The following is a 19,078-nucleotide window of genomic DNA, read 5'->3' as shown; positions in this document are numbered from 1 at the left end:
CAGCACTTAGGTAGGTGTGTGGGAGTAAGCCTCCTCTTTGTAAGGGAATCAATAGCTATCCACTAGCAATGGCTACAAAGTACCTTTTAAAACTAATAAGTGTGGAAGGGCTGAATCCTTCATAATAAAAATCTTTAAAACCTTTATAAAATTCCCCTGTAAAGACAGATTCTAGGGAGACCCATAATTATTGAAAGGCAAGGGGAGAGCATCAGGCCATTTCACATAAACATGGATGGTACAGGCCTAAGCCAAGAAGCTGAGGGTAGGTGAATAAAACCCAAATGAGAAAATGAACCAGGATCAATTTTTTCTCCCAATGTATTTTATTGTATACAAACGATAAAGCATAAACAGCCTCTGATTTCCCTCTAGACTCTGCTGTTTTTCTATTTTTTTCCTCCAACAAAAGCTATGTGGCTGACATTGAATTGCAAATTCTGTCCTTCAGAAATACATGCCACATTCAGACTTCATGCACTCATTTTGTGGCAGTTAACCCTATTTTTGTTTGACTGAAAGCTTTTCCCCTTGAATTCTAAATTCAAGCATTAGTTGGCATTTAGAACTTTTTTTTTCCCTCTGCTATCTTAAAAATAGTAGTGGTGGGAATAATCACACTCCTTCAATCTTTGCTCAAAATATTGGGTTATTAATTTCTGTTCAAAAATGAAAGAAAAGAGAATCTTCTTAAACTGCAATTCACTCCAACTACTCTCCCAAGCAATGTTGCTACTTTTGGCAAACTTTTCCAATGTTCTTCATCTAAAACATCCCACAGGACTTGGACAAGCTTTCTCAATTTACTGTGGGACAAGAGGAGAGAGACAAGGATACCTAGCACCTCGGTGGCCCTGGCCTCCCATTTAATTACCTAATCTTCAGTTTCTTCCTTTTTTTCTGCAATGAAGATATTGAATCTGAGTTTGAAAACATATTTTTAAATTTTTTCCATGTATGATCAATCAATAATGAGTGTCTCAAATGTTGTTTGGAACCTTAAATAAACTTAACGTTCAGAATGAAATAAAGTCATATTTGATTAGTAATATCTATCATGAATACAGGATTAATAGAGCATGAATGTCAATATTTTGACATTATGGGGATATGTTACTCTTCCAACCTGTGTGATCCTTCCTACCTGGGTAGAACAGGACAAAGAATACCTCTCTTGCTAAGCACATATATTTAAGAATTATAAGAAGTTGGACTCAATGTTCCAGAGCAAATAAATTGAACAAGGATAAGAAAAAGTGGAAACCTAGGCACATATGTTTGATCATCAAATAAGAGAAAGACTGCAGTAGATAGAAATGCTATGTGCCAACTTGTAATTAGGGTAATGACTGAGACAAACACTGTCTCTGAAGTTAGTTTTCTCTGGTGTGGTGCTCAAAGGACAGCTATGTGTAGGCAGAGTTTTTTGTCTGGACCACAATCAGCTCTGTTCCATCAGCCACTCCCCAATAATCACTCAGAGACTTATTATTAATTGTAAATGCTTGGATAATAGCTCAGATTTATTACTAACCAGTTCTTACAACTTAAATTAACCCATTTCTCTTAATCTATGTGCTGCCCTGAGGCTCAGGGCTTTTATCTCTCCTGCATGTCCTGCTTCCTTTCCATCTGTCTGGTGACTCCTCTCACTCTGCCCTCCTTATTTCCAGCCATCTTTCTCCCCTGAAAAATCCTGCCTAGCTATCAGCCAATCAGCTTTTCATTGACAATGAGAGCAACACATTTTCACAATATACAGGATTATTCTACAGTAGTTGTGTGGAAAAGAAGACATATTTATACAAGACATGGAGAAGAATGTGGGAGCTTTTTAAAAGATTGCTTTAAGTGGATGGAACTAGAAAATATCATCCTGAGTGAGGTAACCCAGACTCAGAAGGACAAACAGTGTATGTACTCACTCATAAGTGGATACTAGATGTGAAGGAAGGGATGACCAGACTCCAACCCACAGCTCCAGAGAGGTTAGCTAACAGGGAAAGACTCTAGGAGGGACACATGGTTGGCCCAGTGAAGGAGAAGTGGATGAGATCTACATGAGCAGACTAAGAGTGAGGGTGGTGGTGGCTGAGGGTGAGGAGTGGGGCATGAGAACATAGGAAAATGGGAGGGTTGAGCTGGAACAGGGACAGAGTGGGAGGGCAGGGAGGGATATACCATGATAGATGAAGACATCATGGGAATAGAAAGAGGCAGGGTGCGGGGAGGCGGGGGCCTCTCTCAGGAATCCACAAGGATAACCACACCTTGGAGTGCTGGCAGTGGTCTAGAGGGTACCTGGACTGGTCTACACTGGTGACCAGTCTAGTGAATACCTTAACTGTCATCACAGAGCCTTTGTCCAAAGACTGATGGAGGCAGATGTAGAGATCCACAGCCAGGCACCAGACTGAGATCTGGGAATCCAATCGATGAGAGAAAGGAGGGATTCTGCAGGTGGGGGACTTGGAGATCATGATGGGAAGACTTGCAGAGATGACGGGCTACACTAGTGGAAGCCCATGAACTGTAGACTAGTGGCCGTGAAGCCCCCATGGGACTGGACTAGGCCCTCTGGGTATGGAAGATAGTTGTTTGGTTCGAACTGTTTGGGCGGCACCCAGGCAGGGGGATTGGGATCTGTCCCTGGTACTTGGGCAGGCTTTTGGGAGCCTGGTGACTGTGGTGTGATGCCTTGAGCAGCCTTGGTGGAGTGGGGAGGGGCTTAGACCTGCCTAGGCTCAGTGTGCCAGGCTCTGCTGACTCCCCACGGGGGACCTTAATTAGAGGGATGTAGGGATGTGGGGTGGCTAGGGAGGGAGGACTGGAGGGTGGGAGGAGGGAGGAGGGGGATCTGTGAGTGTTATGTAGAATGAGTAGAAAATTTCTTAATAAAGAATAATAAAAAATGAAATAATAAAAGATTGCATTATATATATTTTATGCTGAGAATATTCTCTAACCCATGTCCACTAGCAGAAAATTCCATCTTCAAAACTTCATAAACCTGGTCTCCATGGTAGGATTATTGAAACATTTCATCCAAAGAGACAACATTGAGTGTTACTGTGAAAATTATTTGAGCCAGAGCAATATTGATGGTTTCAAAAGCAATCTAAGCCCTCAGACTCAGATTTCTATTAGGTCTAGAACTTATGTCTTCTAGTTCCCAACCATACAACAACATACTAATAGGCATCTGAACATTTGAAATGAGACTAGTCTAAGTTGAAACGAGCTGTAGGTGCCTAAATTAACTCCAGAATGGAAAATAGGATATAGTAAAATAATTTATTAATATTTTAATACATATTACATATTAGAATAATAGCATTATATATATTGAGTGAAACATATTGTTAACATTAATTTTATTTGTTTTAGTTTTATTTTGTAATACAGTCACTTGAAAAATTAAAATTCTTAAATGGTTTTCACATGACTTTTCTTTTTTGATGTTCAGATTAAACAGCTGCTCTAGTCTTCCTCTTCCCTTTTAGAGAGAGGGAAGAAGGAGAAAATGGAGATATGTGAGAGAAAGAGAGTAAGAAGAGACACATGGAACCTAGAGGAATTTGATTTGATGGTAACATTGCATAATAGTAAAAAAATATATATATGTACTATGGTGTAGATGCATGTGTCCCTCTAAAATTTATGTCAGGAAATCAAAACCCTGAGTTGATGAAAATAAGAATTGAAGACTTTTGGAAATAATGGGGAATTGTGACTATATGATTCTCTCTTTTTCTTTTATACACTTCTGAGATCTCTCATACATGGGATTGGATGACAAAGAGTGTTGACGTTCTTCTGTAACTTTATAAATAAATTGGTAAGTTTATTGGACCTACTGACCACTGTTTGTTGATTCTTGTCCTAGAGTCTTGTGAAGTAAATATCATTGATCTTGCCATGTTTGCCAATAATTGACTAAGTGTCTCTTACAAATTAGAACTCTTCTCCACCCCCTCTTCTTTATTTCTTCTCTGTCTTTCTTCTTTCTAATTACAACATCATTACCATCCAACACAAGCAATAATTGTAGTATAGCATTTTCTTCCAATTTGAAACATTATGTCCTGGGGTAAGATTCAAGAAGTGAGACCTGCATTGCTAAAGACACCATACACTCATTATAGGACAGAGACATGGGCTGTGAACTCACCAGTAATCTTTCTTCCTTCTATCTATCTTTCATAATGTTAGAGGGTTATATAAAGGCTGATAGGAAAGGGAAAAAATAATCAGTGGCTCTATCTAGTGCTGAATTCTGTGTTTCACTGTACTCACCTCCCTGAAAAAAATCTACCCATTGCTGCTATTGTGCAAGAGTGTTTATAGGGTCAACCAACTGCTTTTTGATTGGATGTGAGGCCTTTTCCAAAGGAGAGATCTCATACCTCATTCCACAAACATGGTCAAAGACTTTAGGTCAGGAAGTCATAGTCCCAAAAGGAAATCATACTGGTGTTGTTTTTCTAAATGCCATATTTTGAACTGCTTTCTAATTATTTATGTTTACAGTCTTAGATTAGTGCTCCTTTCAACCTTGGTCAGTGAAACTGCTTACCACAGAGAGTAGTAGTAGTTAATGAGTAGTAGTTAATGATTCATGTCTGTTCAAAGTACTAAGAATAAGCACATGGGAGTGATCCTCCATATATGGTACCAAGTTTAACAAAATTATAATTTTAAAAGGACTCAGGAAGTAAATACAACTTCCCAGATTCAAGAACTGAGCAAGTCTCAGGAAACTACTGAAAATGTACATGATCCGCAAGTTCACTTACTCTCCTAGCTTAGAGAAATCAGCAAGGATTCCCACAGGAAGGAGACTCTCCTACCTTACCTTTGAAGCTGCATACAGGTCTCTCAGGAGTTCTACGGATACAGCTTTCTTGAGTAAAAACCCGTGCTGGAGTGATACAGCTGTCCTTGACTTTTCCATGCTCCTGGAAATGACTCTTCACTCATACTGGTATAAGTGATCTCAATAAACACTTTGGTTTGCTAAACTGGACATTGATGTAGTTTTTACTTTGGTCAGCCTGTTCTGTGTATTCCTACTGGGGTAAATAAACATTTGTCCAAATCATCCTAGGAAAAGTCTCACATCCAGTAACACACATTTATGCTGTCATCCAAATATACAATCCATGTTCAGATGGTCTCTCCCAATAGGATCAAAATTGTTAATTTTATTGAATTTTTCTCAAACTGTAATTCAATTAGGATTGTTACATTTAATATGCTTGATATGCCCATTAAGTCTACTCCAGTCTAAACATTTTTTCCACTCTTGTTATGTTTGTTTATGATGAAAATGTTTCTATTTGAGGTATTATTTGCACTCATCAATGAATCCTACATAACTTACCAGTCATAGTCCTAGGCCTTGACTTTGGCAAAATCTATCATTCTGTATTTTATCATGCAGCTTCATCTTGCCATTGGTAGAAGAGATTATCTTCTACTTCCTATAAAGTTCATTTTTTTTTTGTTTTTTAAAACAACTGAGTCATTTGTCATGTAGAGTTTCCTGTAGTGTATATTTTTCTGATTGTATCTTCAGGAAATGTTACTTACTTCACTATATTTCTTAAAATCTTAGTGTTACCTTTGGAAAGCTGATTGTGCTTGAGATAATAGATAGTTGTGGAACTTTCTACTACTTTCTGAGAACACACAGTGGTTTCACTAGTCACTATTTATTTTGTTGGTGTACTGTGTTATAATTATTTTTATAGCTTCACCCCCACTTCTCCTGCTCACTCCAACCACTTCATCTCAAATTCATAGCCACTACACACACACACACACACAAAAACACACACACACACACACACACACACACACATACATGTACAACAGACATGCAAACTATTGATCCCTATGGAGTCTAATTACTATTGCACCTTTTTGCTTTTTTTTTCCGGTGCTGATCAGTATTAGAATATTGTTTCTGAAAAACAACAACAATAATAAACCCCTGTTCAATCAGCTTTCTATTGCTGTGATAAAAACACCATAAGCAAAAGCAACTATGAGAGGAAATAATTTATTTATTTTATAATTCCACATGACAGTCCATTATTGAAGAAAGTCAGGGATGAAACTCAAGGTGGAGATCTGGAGACAGGAACTGGAGCAGAAGCCATGGAGAAATGCAGCTTTAGTAATGCAGTAGTAGCTTCCCTGTTGTGGGATGTCTTTCTGTATGCTGTGAATATGTGTTGCTCTATTTGGTTAATAAATAAAGCTGTATTGACCTATAGCCAGGCAGCTTAGAGGCAGGCAGAAAATACAAGCACATAGACAGGAAGGAGAAAGGCAGAGGCAGAAGAGACACTATCCTGCTGTCCAGGAAGCAGCATGTAATATCACACAGGTAAAGCCACGGAACACATGGTGACATATAGATTAATAGAAATGGGCTAGGTAGCAAGAAGTTTGAGCCATAGACCATGACCATACAGTCTGTAATTAATATAAGCCTCTGTGTATTTATTTGGGTCTAAGAGGGTATGGGACTGGATGGGACACAGGAAAACTTCTGACTACACTTCTCCTCTTGGATAGGTTTATACCACCAATCATAAGACCCTTCCAACTGAGCAGGCTTTGAGTCCAATTAGAAAGCTGTTAGATGTTCTCAAGAAAGAAGTGCCATTATTACCCATCTGGGAATATCTTACTGGGCCTGTTGCTGTTTTAGTTCTCAGGCTTTCCATTAGTGTAGGACTGTTCACATAGCACCTACTGACATTATGCAAGCCAGCACTGGATATTTGTCGGGGGAGACTTCCTTATCAGGACTAGCTTGATTTCTCCAAGTTCTGTGATATGCAGTATCTTTGGTAATAGACTTTTGCTTTGAAGTTCTTGTAGGTGACCAAGAGAAACAACAATAACCTGTATTGTTTCGGTGGCCTCTAAGACTCCCAGTCTAACAATTTGAAGTTGTTATTCCCCACTAGGCACTGGAATTTTGTAAGATAGGCTCTGAATCTGAATGCGGCAACTCATTATCTCATTATGTGGGGTAACTGTGGTATATATATATCTTAAGTAACTTCATAATATAACCGGTTTTCCTGTGGCTTTTCCAAACATCCTTAGTGTTATTTGTTTCTCCTCCCCACTTTCCCTGAGTATTATTCTTTCTATTCAGTTAAGTCCTCCCTTCTCTCTTCACAGCATCTGCCCCGGTGCCCTCTCTCTTTAGACCTTGTGCTTATCCTCACATGATCCTTTTCTACATCGGTCAATCTTTAAAGTGATGTCAAGAAAGACTTGCAACTTGTGAACTGTTTTCTGTCTTGGTGTGGTCTCTTTTCTTTTATTTAAAATTTTTTTTATTCATTTTACATACCAACCATATATCCCCTTCTCACCCCTCCTCCCAGTATGCCACAGAAGTAAATAAGGAGAGAGAGAGAGGAGTTGCAGAAGAAAATGCAAGGGAAGAGAATTGTGCTGACTTTGTCTTGGTAGGGTTAATTAATACCAGGGTACCTTTCTTATTCATTTTGTATTTCTAGCTTTTAAATAGAATATTAAAAATAACTATAATCATTAAATTAAAAACCCATGCTATCCTAGGAACTTCATTATTTGCCAAAACTTCATCTTAAATTATATCAAGTTCACAAAAAGTTCACAAAATTACATGTATTTTCTAAACCATTTTTTTTTAATGAATTGAAAGTTGAAGCTTCATGACCATGGTTATTAAAGTATCCAAAGCAGACTTTCTTGCCTTCATATCCTTATACCTTCTTGGGATCAAAACCCAGAAAATATTCACTGGATGAGTAATTGAGGTCACAACTCAAGTGAATGGAAGGTATGGTATTTGCTCAACCAATATTATGACATCATCAATTTTAGTGTCATCTCTAAAGGTTTTAAAAATGGTCTCCTGCTGAGGAAGGCCTTTTATACATTTAGCCACTTACCACCCTTGTAGTTCTTCCTTTGCACATCTTATTCTTTACATAGTTTGCATATTTTAGGTTTATCATTTTTAAAAAAAAATTAAATTCATTTTACATACCAACCACAGATTCCATTCTCATCCCTCCTCCTGTTTCCCCCACTACTCTCAGACCCCTGCCTTCTCCAACCCTATCCCCTACCCACCCCTCATCCCCTCCTCCAAAAGGGTAAGTTGTTCCATTGGGGGACAGCTAAGCCTGGTACATTAAACCGAGGCAGGACCAAGCCTCTTCCTACTGCATCAAGGGTAAGCAAAGTGTCAGACCATAGGTAATGGGATCCAAAAAGCCAGCTCATAAACCGGGGATAGATCCTGATCACACTGCAAGGGGTCCCTTAAATAGACACAGCTACACATCTCTTTCCCATATGCAGCAGGTCTAGTCCGGACCCATGCAGGTTCCACAGTGGTTCAATGTTTGTGTGTTCCTATGAGCTTGGTTCAGTTGTCTCTGGCTATTTCCCTGTCATGATCTTGACACCCCTTGTTCATATAATCCTCCCTTTCTAGGAAACAAGGACTAGGAAGGACATAGGAATCACCTTGGGAAGTAGAAACAGAGAAGATCTCCATGAGTATACTGAGGATGAGGGGGAGGGCGGCAATAGAAGGAAGGAGATAGGGAATGAGAACATGAGGGAATGGGATGATTGAGCTAGAAGAGGCAGTAGGAGAGCAATGGAAGAGATATTTTGATAGAGGCAGACATTATGGGGTAAGGGAGAAATCTGGTGCTAGGGAAATTCCCGGGAATCCACGAGGACAACCCCAGATTAGACTACTAGCAATAGTGGTGAGTGTGGTGATAATGTGTTCCCCAACATATTGTACATCCTAATAAACTTATCTGGGATCAGAGGACAGAACAGCCACTAGATAGACATAGAGGCCAGAAAATGGTGGCACACACGCCTTTAGTCCTAACATTCCAGAGGCAGAGATCTGCCTGGATCTCTGTGAGTTCAAAGCCACACTGGAAACTGATAGGCATGGTAACGAGCTTTTAATCCCAGGAAGAGATGGCAAGAAGCAGAAAGGTATTTAAGGCATGAGGATGAGGAACTAGAACCTAGTTAAGTTTTTAGGTTTTGAGCAGCAGTTCAGCTGTGATTCATTCTGGATGAGAACTCAGAAACTTCCAGTCTGAGGAAACAGGATAGCTGAGGAATTGACAAGGTGACGTAGCTGTGGCTGGTTCTGTTTCTCTGATCTTTCAGCACGCACCCCAATACCTGGCTCCAAGTTTTTTTTTTATTAATAAGAAATTCAAAGATTCGTGCTACAGGTGAGGGTGACTGAACTTGCCTGAAACTACCCTGGTAATCAGATTGGTGAAGCTGGAGTTTTCTCTAGTCCTGCCTGGCCCACAGTCAGGAAAAATCTCTCTCACCTGCCAGTCCCGCAGCTGCTCAGACCCAACCAAGTAAACACACAGAGATTTATATTGCTTACAAACTGTATGGCCGTGGCAGGCTTCTTGCTATCTAGTTCTTCTATCTTAAATTAATCCACTTCTATAAATCTATACTTTGGCACGTGGCTTGTGGCTTACTCATGGAGGTGGCTGGCAGCGTCTCCTGACTCAGCCTTCCTGTTCCCAGAATTCTCTTCTCTGCTTGTCCCGCCTAGACTTCCTGTCTGGCGACTGGTCAATCAGCATTTTATTTATACAGAGCGATATCCAAAGCAGATTGATGAATACCTTAACTGTCATCATAGAGCCTTCATCCAGTATCTGATAGAAGCAGATGCAGAGATCCACAGCCAAGCACCAGGCTGAGCTCCCTGGAGTCCAGTCAAAGATAGGGAAGAGGGATTAGGTTTGTCTTTGTGATTCAATGGCAAGCATCTTTGTTCAAGTGCAATTCCTCACAATGCTGCTGTGGTTTTAACTCGAGAGTCAGCTAAACAGTAGGTGAAGTAAAAAGGCCTCTCCATGGCTTGGCTGATGTTTAATCTAGAAGCATCTTTATGTCGAAGGAGCATTAGACTGACTGGCGAATCTCCGAGCACCAGTTCAATTACTGATGGTACAGGGGGAGGGCGCCACAGGAAACTCAATTAAATGCCACATGTTTTCACTTCAAACTATAAAATTGGTGTGATTGTGTCTATCCTCATAATGCTCAGGTATATGGTGAGATTCAAAGAGGATAATATAAGTCATAAATTGCAGTAGAGACACAAGGCTTTATTATCCTAGTTACACTGTATCCCTCTGCCTCCCTGCCATATTTTATCACCTTCTCGTTTAGGGAAACACTCAATATTCACCGAATGATTTTCTCTAAATCAATAATATAAACAAAGAAAACAAGACGATCTAGTAAAAGAGGCTCAGGAAATTAACTCTCAGGGTGTGTACATATTGTCTTGGAGCGGTATGCTGATATAATATGGCACTAACTCTCTAAGTCAGAGAAAAATTTACCAGAAAGCTTGCAAGTAAATGCATTTTCTACAATTCACTGTAGTGCAGCAATTCTCAGGAGATAACACCATTAATATTCTACTTCAAATTAAAAAACATATGCTTTTTTCCTCCCTTAAAAACAGAAGCAAAGAAATGTGTCCCATTTTCTTTCCTTTATGAAAACAAAGGCTTTTGAAATGATAAAAATTACCTCTGCTTGATCAAGCAGCCATCTGCATCTGATTTAGATAAGTGTTATTCTTGTAGCTTTTTACATTATTTTTATTTTTGGTTGGGGAAAATGCATAAATACAAAGAGAGGGCTTTGAAAGGGTCACACAATTTCCAATTCCACAAACCTGATACTAGATCTCACCTTCAAGATGACCCTAAAAGTGTGTCTTCACCTTTAATAGAATAGTTTGAAATGAATCCTGAAAAACTCTTTCTAATTACTCATGCACCAGGTCTTGCCTTCCCCTCCTTACTTCCATGATGCTGGTGAAGAAGTAATATTATAGAACTTCAAAATGGGGAATCACTATTGTATTTGGCACTTATATGACCCTCTGTTATTGCAACCATTTTTATTAGTTATCTTATGTTGGCTCTGGGAGAGAGATTGGATAAGCTTAGTATTCGGAGTGGGTGAGTTCCCATATGCTGTTAACTCCAGCATGATGGTCACAAACACCAAATGGCATGCCATATGAAAGAAGCACAGGATGCACTTCCCAAAGACATAGTTAAGATAAGGAGAGCTGACATCTTCTACACAAATGTTGCAGCAGCTTTTGAACTAATCTCATAGAGATGTTTTCTTTGTGTTTAGGACAGAGAGCACAGAAGAGGTTTGTTGATAATGTCCTTAAATGGGCAGTACTGATACTACCATCTAAAGTTTGGTATAAGATAAGGCAGAGAGAAAAGAGGCCAGATGGGATTTGAATTGTATATGCTTGTGTTTGGATGATGGGGTAAATATGGTAGTGCCCCATTATCCTTCAGGGATGCATTGTGAGATTCCTTATGGATACCACAAATCACAGCTCTCTGTATGTGTGTGTGTGTGTGTGTGTGTGATAAATGTGACAGTTACTATTCAGTCAACTTGATTAGATTTATACTTACCTGGGAGGTGGTGAGATGCACTTCAGAGTGTGTCTATAGTGGTGTTTCCTAGAAGATTGTCATGGGTATTAAATAACAAAGGAATAACCAACTGAGAATGTGGAGAATATTCATTAATATTTTGAATCTAGATAGAGGGGCAATTAGATGAGAAGCCAGTGCAGGTGTACAACCTCTTTGCTCCCTGAACTAATGTTTAAGAATGCTACTACCATCCACATGCTACAGCTTATTTGAACTTTGAAAAAAGGACTCAACAGTAGATATTCCAGATGACTTTCAAATCTTCATCATGAACTTGGACCACTTAGGCTTTCAACATTGTGGACAGAAAAGCAACCAGGTTTTCTGTCTCTTCAATGTGTATAATTTACCTATCTATCCTACTACCATATAACTGGCCCAATACATTCCATAAACATATACATATGCATATATACATTTCAATATATACAATGAGATATATTTGGTTATTTCTAGATATTTAGAGAGCTTTAGCTAATATATATTGTCTTTTGCAATTATAAAGTTAAAATTTTCAGATAGACACAGTAAGAGGTTAGCAATGAAACTACTAAAAATGAAGAATATTAGTAAAATATTTTAGGAGAAGTTACACCAGTATACTGTTTTTCAAAACATCATTTTTATTGAAAATAAATTATTCTCTCATACAGTACATCCTGACCACAATTTCTTCTCTGTCCACTCCTCCCCATTCTTCCCCATGTCCCTTCTTCCCTGGATCCGTTACTCCTTCTTTGCCCTTCAGAAAGGAGCAGGCATCCAAGAGACAAAGCCAAACACACCAAAACAAGATACAATCATACAGTGCCGAAGTTCTCATATCGAGGCTGGACAAGGAAACCTAATAGGAGTCAAAGAGTACCAAGGGCAGGCAAAAGAGTCAGTGACACACCTGCTCCCAACTGTTAGGAGTCCCGCAAAAACACCAAGTCAATAGCTATAACATATATGTAGAGGACGTAGAGCCTGTTAAGCTTTTAGACTTTTGAGCAGCAGTTCAGCTGAGATCCATTTGGATGAGGACACAGAAGTTTCCAGTTTGAGGAAACAGGATCAGCTGAGAAGCTGGCGAGGTGAGGTTAGCTGTGGCCTGTTCTGCTTCTCTGACCTTTCAGAATTCACCCCAATACCTGGCTCCCCCTGAGTTTGTTTTTATTAATAAGACCTTTTAAGATTGTGCTACTATTGATTCTCTTTTGATTTCTATTTCATAAACAGTTTCTGTTACCTGTTTGTTTGGTTTTTTTTCTTAGCTTTTTTTTTTTTTTTGGCAATCTTTAAGGGATTTGTTGGTTTCCTGTAATGTTTTGGTTGTTTTTTCCTTGATTCCTTTAAGGGAGTTTTTCATTTCTTCTTTCAGAACCTCTATCATCTTTATAAATTGTTTTTAAAGTCATTTTCTTGTTCTTGGGCTGTGTTAAAATGGTCAGGTCTTGCTGTCATAGGATAACTGGGATCTGGTGGTGCCATATTGCCCTGGCTGTTGTTGCTTATATTTTTACCTTGATGCTTAGGCATCTCTGTTTGGGATAATTAGGTCTAGACCCCGATTTCTGAGTTTTCCTTTGTTTTATGGGTATTTTGCTCCTTGGTTTCCTTTTTTTTTTTTTTTTTTTTTTTTTTTTTTTTTTTTTTTTTTTTTTTTTTTTTTTAATTTTTATTTTGCAATACAATTCAGTTCTACATATCAGCCACAGATTCCCTTGTTCTCCCCCCTCCCGCCTCCCTCACCTTCCCCCCCCAGCCCGCCCCCATTCCAATCAGGCTTTGCCCGGGAGGAGATTTTTTTGGTTTTTTGAGACGGGGTTTCTCTGTGTAGCTTTGGAGCCTGTCCTGGAACTCACTTTGTAGCCCAGGCTGGCCTTGAACTCACAGAGGTTCGCCTGCCTCTGCCTCCCGAGTGCTGGGATTAAAGGCTTGCGCTACCACCACCCAGCCGCTCCTTGGTTTCTCTTTCCTCTTTGTTTTCTTGTCTTTGTGGCCTGGATTTCTGGTGGCTGGCTTGATCTCATGTTTAGTTGGGAGTGTCTGTCCAAGTTGGGAATTGGTCTTCTGGTGGTTAAGTTGACCTTTGGTGGAGCAGAGAATACAATTTGAGGAGAAAAGTAGCTCCAGAAAGTGCATTGTAACTGTGTTCAAGGAGACAAATAGATTATGAAATGGAATAAAGGGAGTTGGTAACCACAGAACAAGATCCCACTCACCTAAGTTTTCAACTTGTGAAAAGCAATTACAGAAAATCTTATAGCCTGGTAGGATGGTGCACACCTTTAATCCTATCCTTACAGAACTAGAGGCAAGAGGATCTCTGTGTTTGAGACCAGCCATTTTAGGAAAGCCAAGATTAGGTAGTGAAGGAAACTGTGAAAACAAAAAGCTGGTGAAGATGTGGTTGAACAAGAGGGGCCATGTTCCAGCCCCAGCAAGCAGCAAAACTTGGCAGCTTTGGTCACGTGGTTCTGGCTTTATAGATAAGGAGCAAATAAGAAAAGCCACCAAGGCCAGACATGTGTTAGGGCTGTGCCTGAATGGAGGTACAGAAAGGCCTTTGGTGTGATGCTGTGAGGAAGCCTGGATTCCATTGGAGACCCCAAGATGATAAAGATGCAAGAGTCATGGGATATCTGACAAAGAAATCTGCCTATAGGTAGCAGAAACAGCTCAACATAAAGAAGGATGTTGCCGTCAACAAAGATGAAAGAAGTTGAAGATCTGAAGAGTGTTTTGACATCTGAAATGAAAAAGCAGATTTTGGAGTTTGCCCAAATATTTTATTTTTCAGTTTTTTTGCTTTGGTCCAGTATTTCCTCACTTTGCTCCTTTTGTTATGTTTTGGAGTGGTAATATATGTCCTGTGCTATTATATACTGGAAATATGTGATCTATTTTTATAATTTTGATTTTAAAGGGGATTACAATGAAGAGATTGCATGAATCTCAGAAGAGACTTTGAACTTTGGATTTTTAAATATTGTTGAGACTGTCATAGAGTATGGGGGCATTTGAAGAAGGACGAAATGCATTTTGCATTGTGATATTGTTACAACCTTATGGGGGACAAGGAGTGTAAGGTAGTAGTTTGAATTGGCCCTCATAAGATCATGAGGAGTGGACTATTAGGAGGTGTGGCCTTGTTGGAACTGAGTCACTGTGACAGTGGTCTTTGAGGTCTTCTATGCTCAAACTACACCTAGTGTAACAGTTCACTTCTGTTGCTTGTGGGTCAAGATGTCAGACTATTAGCTCTCTCTCCAGCACCATATCTACCTACATGCCACCATGTTGAACCATGATGATAATGGATTAAACTTCTTAAAATGTAAGCCACCGCAATGAACTATTTTTCTTTTATAAGAGTTGCCATGGTCATGGTGGCTCTTCACAGCAATGGAAACCCTAAGACTCTGGGCTTTATTTTCTATTACCATATGAAGTTGAGAATAGTCCTCTCAAGATTTATAAAGAATTGCATTGGAATTTGGATAGGGATTTTGTCAAATCTATAGATTTCCTTTGATAGGATGGCCATTTTAGTATGTTAATATATAAACACTGAATTGTTTCTATCTTCTGCTATCTTCTTCAATTTCTTTTTTCAAAGACTTGAAGTTGTTTTTATCGTACAAGTCTTTCATTTGCTTTGTTAGAGTAACTTCAAGATATTTTATATTGTTTGAGGCTATTGTGAAGGATGATTTCTTTCTCAGTCCGTTTGTCATTTGTATATAGAATGGCTACTGATTTTTTAAATTAATCCAACCACATTGCTGAAAGTATTTATCAGCTGTGTGAGTTCCCTAGTGGAATATTTATAGTGACTTATGTATACAATCATATCATCTGCAAATAATGATACTTTGACTTCTTCCTTTCCAATCTGAATCACATTGATTTTCATAAGCAATCTTATTGCTCAAGCTAAAACTTCAAGCACTGTATTGAATAGATATAGAGACAGAGGGTAACCTTATATTGTTCCTGAGTTTAATGGAACTGCTTGGAGTTCCTCTCCATTTATTTTGATGTTGATGATACTGTTGCTATAAATTGCCTTTATTATGTTTAGGTGTGTCCTTTTTATCTCTAACCCTTCAAGATTTTTATCATGAAAGTATATTGGATTTTGTCAAAGGCTTTTTAGGCATCTAATTAGATGATCATGTGTGGTGTTAGTTTGATCCTTTTTTTTTTTTCCTTTCAGTTCACTTGTGGAGGATTACATTTATTGATTTTCATATGTTGAACTATCCCGGCATCTCTGATACAGACCCTACCTGATCATGGTGGACTATCTCTTTGATGTGTTTTTGGATTCTGTTTGCAAAGATTTTATTGAGTATTTTTTATCTATATTCATAAAAGAAATTAGTCTATAATTCTCTTTTTGTTGAGTATTCATGTGGGTTGGTTATCAGGGAAACTGTGACCTCATAAAATGAATTGGATAATATTCTTTCTGTTTCTATTTTGTGGAATAGTTTGAGGAGTATTGGTGTTAACTGTTTTTTTGAAAGTCTTATAGAATTCTACTCTAAAACTGTCTGACACTGTACCTTTTCTGGTTTGAAGATTTTTGATGACTACTTCTATTTCCTTAGGGGTTATAGGTCTATTTAACTTATTTATACGTTTTTTATTTGATTTTGGTAAATTGTATCTATCAAGAAAATTGTCTATTTTCGATTTTTTTAGTTTTGTGGAATAGAACTTTTTATAGTATGAGCTAATGATTCTTTAGATTTCATAGGAGTCTGTTATTATATCTCCCATTGTGTTTCTGATTTTGTAAATTTAGATATTTTCTCTGTGTCTTTTTGTTACTTTTGATAAAGATTTGTCTGACTTGTTGATTTTCAAAAAGTATCAACTCTTTATTTCATTGATTCTTTGTATTGTTATCTTTGTTTTTATTTCATTGATTTCTACCCCCAGCTTTATTATTTCCTGGTGTTTACTGCTTTTGGATATGTTTGCTTCATTTTGTTCTAGTGATTTCAAGTGTTCTGTTAAGTATCTAATATGAGATCTCTCCATTTTTTTTTAAATGTAGGCTCTTAGTGCTGTGAGCTTTTCTCTTATCACAATTTTCATTGTATCCCATAAGTCTGGGTGTGCTATGCATTCATTTTCATTGAATTCTAGAAAGTCTTTTGTTTCTTTATTTCCATTTTGACCAAGTAGTAATTCAGTGGAGAGTTGTTTAGTTGGTAGGCTTTGATTCAGTGGGTTATATAAATTTTCCTTTACCTATTGATACTCATTTTGTGACTGAATATGTGATCAGTTTTGGAGTTCCATAAGGTTCTGATAAGAAGGTATATTCTTCTGTGTTTGGATAAAACATTCTATAGATATCTGTTAGACTTCATTTGGTTTATAATATCTGTTAGCTCTAGTATTTTTCTATTTATTTTTTATCTAGATGACTTGTCCAGTGGTGAGAGTAAGGCATTGAAGTCTCTCCTTCTCATTCAATGTGTGAATGTCAACATGTGATTTAAGTTGTAGTAGTGTTTCTTTTACAAATGTGGATGTCTTTTTGTTTGGGCCACAAATGTTAGAAATTGAAAGGTCACCTTGATGGGCTTTTTCTTTGATGAATACATAGTGTCTTTCACCATTTCTTTTTATTTATTTTGGTTTGAATAACAGTAACAAGAAAAACCCTAAGAAGCACATATGGATTTCCCTGCAAAGGAGAAATAGATGAGATCTCCATGAGCAAACTGGGGGTGAGGGGGGGCAATGGAGAGTAGGGGATAGAGGATGAGAATATAAGGGAACAGGATATTCGAGCTGGAACAGGGACAGAGTGGGAGAACCTGGAAAGAGATGCTATGATAGATGGAGACATCACGGGAATAGGGAGAAACAGGGTGCTAGGGAATTTCCCAGGAATCCACAAGGGTAACCCCACCTTAGACTGCTAGCAATAATGGAGAGGGTGCCTGAACTGTCATATTTTGGTAATCAGATTGATGAATACCTTAACTGTCATCATAGAGCGTTCATCCAGTAACTGATGGAAGCGGATGCAGAGATTCACAGCTAGGCACCAAGCCAAGCTGCAGGGGTGCAGTCGATGAGAGAGAAGAGGAATTCTATGAACAAGGTAACTCAAGATCATGATGGGGAAGCAAACAGAAATGACCAAGCCAAACTAGTGGGAACTCATGAACTATGGACCAATAGCTGAGGAGCCCCATGAGACTGCATTAGGCCCTCTACATAGGTGAGACAATTGCTTAGTTTAAACTGTTTAGGGGGCCTCCTGGCAGTAGGATCAAGATCCATCCCTGGTGCATGAGCAGGCTTTTTGGAGCCCAGTACCTATGGTGGGACACCTTGTGCAGCCTTGGTGGAGTGTGGTAAGGGGTTTGGATCTGCCTCAACTGAAGATACCAGGTTCTGCTGACTCCCCATGAAAGGCCTTGCCTTGGAGGAGGTGGGAATGGGGGGTGGATTGGGAGGAAAGGCTGGGGGGGCAGGAGGAGGGAGGAGGGGGGGTCTGTGGTTGGTATGTAAAATGAATAGAAAATTTATTAATAATAAAAAATAAAAAAATAAAATTGCTACAATAGCTTGCTTCTTAGGTCCTTTTGTGTGGAATATGTTTTTTCATTCCTTGACTCTGAGTTGATTTCTATCTTTGATGTTAACTATATGCAGCAAAAGGACAAATATGTTTTTACAACTGTTCTATTAGCCTGTTCTTTTTACTGGGGAATTGAGTTCATTGATATTGAGAGATATCAATGACCAATGATTGGCAATTTCTGTCATTTTGTTGTTGTTGGGGTGTGTGTGTGTGTGCATGTGAACGAGAGAGAGAGAGAGAGAGAGAGAGAGAGAGAGAGAGAGAGAGAGAGAGAGAGAGAGAAAGAGAGAGGGTGGGTCTGTATGTGTTTCCCTTCTTTTGGTTTTCCTGGTGAGAGATTATTTATTTCCTCTATTTTCCTGAGGGTAGTTAACATCCTTTGTTTGGAGTTTTATTTCTAGTTCCTTCTGTAGGGCTGGATTTGTAGATAGATAGTGTGTAAATTTGACTTAATCATGGCTTATCTGATTTTCTCCATATATAGTGATTGAAAGTTTTGCTGGGTATAGTAGTCTGGGCTAGCATCTGTAGTCTCTAGGAGTCTGCAGGACATCTGTTCAGGCCCTTCTGGCTTTTATTGTCTCCACTGAGAGTCAGATATAATTCTAATAGGTCAACCTTTATATGTTCCTTCCTTTTTTTCTTGTAGCTTTTAATATTCTTCCTTTGTTCTGTATGTTTTTTGTTTTGATTATTACTTGGCAAGTGGTCTTTCTTTCTGGTTGAATCTACTTGGTATTCTGTATGCTTCTTGTGCCTTCATAGGTATTTCTGTCTTTTGGTTAGGTAAATTTTTTCTATGATTTTGCTGAAAATATTTTCTGGGTCTCTGAGCTGGGATTCTTCTACTTCTTTGATTATTATTATTCTACTTCTTTTATCCCCATTATTCTTAGGTTTGGCC

The sequence above is a fragment of the Peromyscus eremicus genome, chromosome 2, assembly GCF_949786415.1.
Source record: "Peromyscus eremicus chromosome 2, PerEre_H2_v1, whole genome shotgun sequence".
Classification (NCBI taxonomy): domain Eukaryota; kingdom Metazoa; phylum Chordata; class Mammalia; order Rodentia; family Cricetidae; genus Peromyscus; species Peromyscus eremicus.
The sequence above is the reverse complement of the archived record's forward strand: the minus strand, read 5'-3'. Positions refer to the sequence as shown.